This window comes from Schistocerca cancellata, chromosome 1 (assembly GCF_023864275.1).
Source record: "Schistocerca cancellata isolate TAMUIC-IGC-003103 chromosome 1, iqSchCanc2.1, whole genome shotgun sequence".
NCBI lineage: Eukaryota > Metazoa > Arthropoda > Insecta > Orthoptera > Acrididae > Schistocerca > Schistocerca cancellata.
Genome location: NC_064626.1, coordinates 1,286,458,111 through 1,286,465,168, shown reverse-complemented (window position 1 = coordinate 1,286,465,168; position 7,058 = coordinate 1,286,458,111).

Below are 7,058 nucleotides of genomic sequence, written 5' to 3'. Positions count from 1 at the left end.
CCTAAGGTTCTGAGGATTCCTTGAAGCTCCGCCTGGACATCAGGAATGGGATTACCTTGGCAAACTTTGTATGTGGTGTTGTCTGAAAGCTGACGCAGTCCCTCAGCCACATACTCCCGACGATCAAGTACCACAGTCGTGGAACGCTTGTCCGCCGGAAGAATGACAATGGACCGGTCAGCCTTCAGATCACGGATAGCCTGGGCTTCAGCAGTGGTGATGTTGGGAGTAGGATTAAGGTTTTTTAAGAAGGATTGAGAGGCAAGGCTGGAAGTCAGAAATTCCTGGAAGGTTTGGAGAGGGTGATTTTGAGGAAGAGGAGGTGGGTCCCGCTGTGACGGAGGACGGAACTGTTCCAGGCAGGGTTCAATTTGGATAGTGTCTTGGGTAGGATTAGGATCATTTTTCTTCGTGGCGAAGTGATACTTCCAGCAGAGAGTACGAGTGTAGGACAGTAAATCTTTGATGAGGGCTGTTTGGTTGAATCTGGGAGTGGGGCTGAAGGTAAGGCCTTTGGATAGGACAGAGGTTTCTGCTCCAGTCCGGAATCCCTGAAGCATTACACCAACAACCTGACAACAGCTTTCGCATCCCGCAACTACCCTCCCGACCTGGTACAGAAGCAAATAACCAGAGCTACTTCCTCATCCTCTCAAACCGAGAACCTGCCACAGAAGAACCACAAAAGTGCCCCACTTGTGACACGATACTTTCCGGGACTGGATCAGATTCTGAATGCGGCTCTCCAGCAGGGATACGACTTCCTCAAATCCTGCCCTGAAATGAGATCCATCCTTCATAAAATCCTCCCCACTCCACCAAGAGTGTCTTTCTGCCGTCCACCTAACCTTCGTAACCTCTTAGTTCATCCCTATGAAATCCCCAAACCACCTTCCCTACCCTCTGGATCCTACTCTTGTAACCGCCCCCGGTGTAAAACCTGTCCCATGCACCCTCCCACCACCACCTACTCCAGTCCTGTAACCTGGAAGGTGTACACGATCAAAGGCAGAGCCACGTGTGAAAGCACCCACGTGATCTACCAACTGACCTGCCTACACTGTGACGCATTCTATGTGGGAATGACCAGCAACAAACTGTCCATTCGCATGAATGGACACAGGCAGACAGTGTTTGTTGGTACTGAGGATCACCCTGTGGCTAAACATGCCTTGGTGCACGGCCAGCACATCTTGGCACAGTGTTACACCGTCCGGGTTATCTGGATACTTCCCACTAACACCAACCTATCCGAACTCCAGAGATGGGAACTTGCTCTTCAATATATCCTCTCTTCCCGTTATCCACCAGGCCTCAATCTCCGCTAATTTCAAGTAGCCGCCACTCATACCTCACCTGTCATTCAACAACATCTTTGCCTCTGCACTTCTGCCTCGACTGACATCTCTGCCCAAACTCTTTGTCTTTAAATATGTCTGCTTGTGTCTGTATATGTGTGGATGGATATGTGTGTGTGTGCGAGTGTATACCCGTCCTTTTTTTCCCCCTAAGGTAAGTCTTTCCGCTCCCGGGATTGGAATGACTCCTTACCCTCTCCCTTAAAACCCACATCCTTTCGTCTTTCCCTCTCCTTCCCTCTTTCCTGATGAGGCGAAAGTTTGTTGCGAAAGCTTGAATTTTGTGTGTATGTTTGTGTTTGTTTGTGTGTCTGTCGACCTGCCAGCAGTTTCATTTGGTAAGTCACATCATCTTTTTTTTTAGATATATTTTTCCTACGTGGAATGTTTCCCTCTATTATAACTATATATATATATATATAAACAGAGATGATGAGACTTTACAAATGTCTGCTTGTGTCTGTGTATGTGCGGATGGATATGTGTGTGTGTGCGAGTGTATACCTGTCCTTTTTTCCCCCTAAGGTAAGTCTTTCCGCTCCCGGGATTGGAATGACTCCTTACCCTCTCCCTTGAAACCCACATCCTTTCGTCTTTCCCTCTCCTTCCCTCTTTCCTGATGAAGCAACCGTTTGTTGCGAAAGCTTGAATTTTGTGTGTATGTTTGTGTTTGTTTGTGTGTCTATTGACCTGCCAGCGCTTTTGTTTGGTAAGTCTCATCATCTTTGTTTTTAGATATATATATATGACATGCATACAAGGCCTTAGGAAGCACTAAATTGTCTGATAACTATCTGGATGCATATAAAAAAAGGTGGTATTGGACATTTCATATGAGTCCTGGTGGAGGCTGTACTGTTATACACCCACCCAGCCACTGTTACAAGTATTAATTGTATGAATGGCTGCTAAATACATACAAGCAATCCAAAAAATCAAAAAGAAGTTTTCTTTTCTGAGCTGTCACTCCAGTCACTGGTTCACATTGCACATCTTAAGGAACTGGCAGCTCAGTATCATCTGTCCTTTTGCGCTGTCCTTCTTGTGTCTGCAACCCCTCTTTTTCTGGCAGTCTGTACGTTGCAATAGCACAGCCCACTATTAGTTTCACAGTTTTGTAATTTTCACTTCCAGCTCTCTAGGTAGGAACAGGGATGAACTCATTACTTAAGGTACTCGTGTAGGTTACAATTAAAGTCACATCAGTTATGAATATATCAAGAGCATTCACATATTGCCCTATACTATTAGCATATTCACAAATAAAATCACACAAAATTAAGCACCTCTAAACTGTAAAGATTAAGCTATATACAGATGAAAGTCAATGAACCAAAAATGAATTATATATGTATCCCTTCTTTTTGATTAATATTTCAGTATATTCCACTATACAGTATATTTGGCCCCCCAGATCTCATTTAACTCTTTATCATATCAAACAAACTCATAGACTGCTCATCATCACGCCATCTTGTAATAACAAACTTTTCACAAAATGTCTTTTGTCACATTACAACTTAAATGGTTAGTGACACATGTTCGTTTGTTCATCTCATTAGCAAATTCATAAAATTATGATCATGCTTGTAATTCTTAGAGAAGCACCCACAAATGAAATACTTGCTCTACAGAGTATAACTACAATAATTGGTCAATCACTATTGTAGGAAAGTCAAATTTAGTACACAGTTTACATTTTCAAATTATTCCTCAAATGTAGACACTTAATAGTCATATTATATACAGAAAACTTATACTACAGAGAATGGATAGTATTTTCAGTAAGAGATAACTTTAATCCCACTATGGCCGCGAGTGTAGAAGTGTGTAACCCTAAGACGAGTAAAAGTTACAGTTATGTACTAAAAAAGGCAGTGTGCGAGAATTGTAACGTCGAAATAACAAATTTAAGAGAACGAGTTTCAGGTCTACAATTCTTAGTCAACACTTTAAGAAGCGAAATCACCACACTCAAGAATGAAAATCGGGAACTACGGTCGAAGAACAAATCATCCGAAGTGGCACCTGACGAAAGGCACAAATCGTCCGAGTGGACAGAAGTGAGACACAAAGGTAGAACTGTAGCTGGAAAAATAAAAACGAACTTTGCAACAGCAGTTACATTTACGGATAAAAACAAATACGGTAATCTGCAGTCCAGTGACGGTGTTAAAGACAGTGTAAATTATCCAGACCATTCAAAAGACAATGCGCTGAAAACAAATGGTCACTCTGGGAAAAATGTTGATAAACGGGAAACAACAGGTAAAAGGAACAGTGTGCTTTTTCTAACAGATAGCCATGGCAGGAATTTATCAAGTATGTTTCGAGAAATAAATCGAGACTTAGCAGTGACCAGTGTTGTTAAACCTGGAGCGGGAACTAAACACGTTTTAGAAGCTTGCATTCAAACAAAATCCACGCAAGAAAATGACTTTGTCGTATGCATAACGGGATCAAATGATGTTGCGAAAAATGAAGCAGATATCTGGGTAAAAGTGCTTCAGAACTTTCTAGCAAAAAATAAATCAAGGAATACAGTTGTTGCTACAGTGCCTCATAGGCACGATCTAATCTATAGTTCGTGCGTAAATAAAGAAATTCGAAGAACGAATATTAAAATAAAGAAACTGTGCTCTGAATATGCAAATTGTGCTGTGGTCGATATAAGTAAACTTAAGCGTAACCTTCACACCAGACACGGGCACCACCTAAACTATGAAGGGAAAAAGTTTGTGTGCGAACGTGTCAATGACATACACTCCTGGAAATGGAAAAAAGAACACATTGACACCGGTGTGTCAGACCCACCATACTTGCTCCGGACACTGCGACAGGGCTGTACAAGCAATGATCACACGCACGGCACAGCGGACACACCAGGAACCGCGGTGTTGGCCGTCGAATGGCGCTAGCTGTGCAGCATTTGTGCACCGCCGCCGTCAGTGTCAGCCAGTTTGCCGTGGCATACGGAGCTCCATCGCAGTCTTTAACACTGGTAGCATGCCACGACAGCGTGGACGTGAACCGTATGTGCAGTTGACGGACTTTGAGCGAGGGCGTATAGTGGGCATGCGGGAGGCCGGGTGGACGTACCGCCGAATTGCTCAACACGTGGGGCGTGAGGTCTCCACAGTACATCGATGTTGTCGCCAGTGGTCGGCGGAAGGTGCACGTGACCGTCGACCTGGGACCGGACCGCAGCGACGCACGGATGCACGCCAAGGCCGTAGGATCCTACGCAGTGCCGTAGGGGACCGCACCGCCACTTCCCAGCAAATTAGGGACACTGTTGCTCCTGGGGTATCGGCGAGGACCATTCGCAACCGTCTCCATGAAGCTGGGCTACGGTCCCGCACACCGTTAGGCCGTCTTCCGCTCACGCCCCAACATCGTGCAGCCCGCCTCCAGTGGTGTCGCGACAGGCGTGAATGGAGGGACGAATGGAGACGTGTCGTCTTCAGCGATGAGAGTCGCTTCTGCCTTGGTGCCAATGATGGTCGTATGCGTGTTTGGCGCCGTGCAGGTGAGCGCCACAATCAGGACTGCATACGACCGAGGCACACAGGGCCAACACCCGGCATCATGGTGTGGGGAGCGATCTCCTACACTGGCCGTACGCCACTGGTGATCGTCGAGGGGACACTGAATAGTGCACGGTACATCCAAACCGTCATCGAACCCATCGTTCTACCATTCCTAGACCGGCAAGGTAACTTGCTGTTCCAACAGGACAATGCACGTCCGCATGTATCCCGTGCCACCCAACGTGCTCTAGAAGGTGTAAGTCAACTATCCTGGCCAGCAATCTGTCCCCCATTGAGCATGTTTGGGACTGGATGATGCGTCGTCTCACGCGGTCTGCACGTCCAGCACGAACGCTGGTCCAACTGAGGCGCCAGGTGGAAATGGCATGGCAAGCCGTTCCACAGGACTACATCCAGCATCTCTACGATCGTCTCCATGGGAGAATAGCAGCCTGCATTGCTGCGAAAGGTGGATATACACTGTACTAGTGCCGACATTGTGCATGCTCTGTTGCCTGTGTCTATGTGCCTGTGGTTCTGTCAGTGTGATCATGTGATGTATCTGACCCCAGGAATGTGTCAATAAAGTTTCCCCTTCGTGGGGCAATGAATTCACGGTGTTCTTATTTCAATTTCCAGGAGTGTAATTAAAGAAAGACTCACACGGAATAAAACGATCTACGAAAGTAGCGGTTTGAGTAATACCTGGAATGTACGTCATTTTTTAGTATAAAAGTCTCTGAATCGGCGGGTAATAAACCTCCTGTACTTGAACTAGGTGCTAAAAGCGACATTCGAATGAGAGAGTGTTCTCAGTCAATAAACAATAAAGATAAATTTGTTACTGTGATGCAAACGAACATTCGCTGCATTAGGAACAAAGTATTACAATTAGAACATTTTTTGCAGTATTGAAAACGTTGATGTTGTTTGTATCTCAGAACATTGGCTGACATGCGATCAAGTACAATATTTTGTTCCTCAGGGGTATGCTGTTGGAGACATTATGTGTAGAAGTGAAAGAAAGAATGGAGGTGCCCTAATATTTGTTAAAGATAGTATAATGTTTACTAAAATAGATGTTAGCTCTTACTGTGCAGAACTAGATGGAGAATTTATCTGTATAAGACTAAACGTAGAGAATACTATAATTGTTAGCTTATATAGATCACCAGGAGGAGATGTAAACACATTTTTCGAAAGATTTGAGCTGCTTATGAGGAAAATACTAAAATCTAACATAAAACTAATTATCTGTGGCGATTTCAACATTGAAATGGACAACAGTGATGAACATGTTACTAGAACGTTTTTTAATATCTTAAGATCACTAAATTTACAATGTACAAATTACACACCAACACGGATAAGGCGTGCTTAGATAATATTATAGTAAATTTTTCTAGAGATATGTACGACGTCAGACTTGCCAGTGGAGCCCTAGCTGATCATGAACCATTGATTTTAACATTCTCCTGTGATCAGTTGCCTAAATCAGTCAGAATCAAGTCTAATGCCACATGGGTAAGAGGGCAGAAAGATGAATATATTAATTTATTGATTGACAGAATATCTTATGTTAACTGGGACTTTGTATACAACACACAACCTGAAAAGGGTGCTGGTGAAATGGTGTTTAACAAATTCCTGGAAATACTCATAGAGTTATGGTACTCCTGCTCACCATTAGTCAAAAGTAGCCCTAAGCATAAACAGAAAAACAAACAGCTAAAATGGTATACAGATGAGCTAGCTCTCACTAGGGAGGAGACGCTCAGACTGTACAGAATATATAAAAATTCTTGTAAACAAGGACCTGAGCTAGATAATACTTCTTACAGAGCTTATCTAAAATGTAAAAAAATCTACAAAGATAAATTGTCCTTGGCCAAAAAACAAGCATGTGAACATTACATTGAAAGTGCTCCCAACAAATGTAAAGCAGCATGGCATATCATCAACCAATATAATTCACAAACCCATACACAAGATGCAATGCTGGTCCCAGAAGAAGTAAATAATTACTTCCTAACCTCAGTGAGTGAGCAGAAAAACAAAATCAAGCAAAATGGCACTTGTGCACTAGATCATCTTGGTGCTGTGCCCCATAGTATGTATACTTTCCACTGGAAGGTTGTCACCCCAGAGGATATTGTAAAAGCTGTGGCAA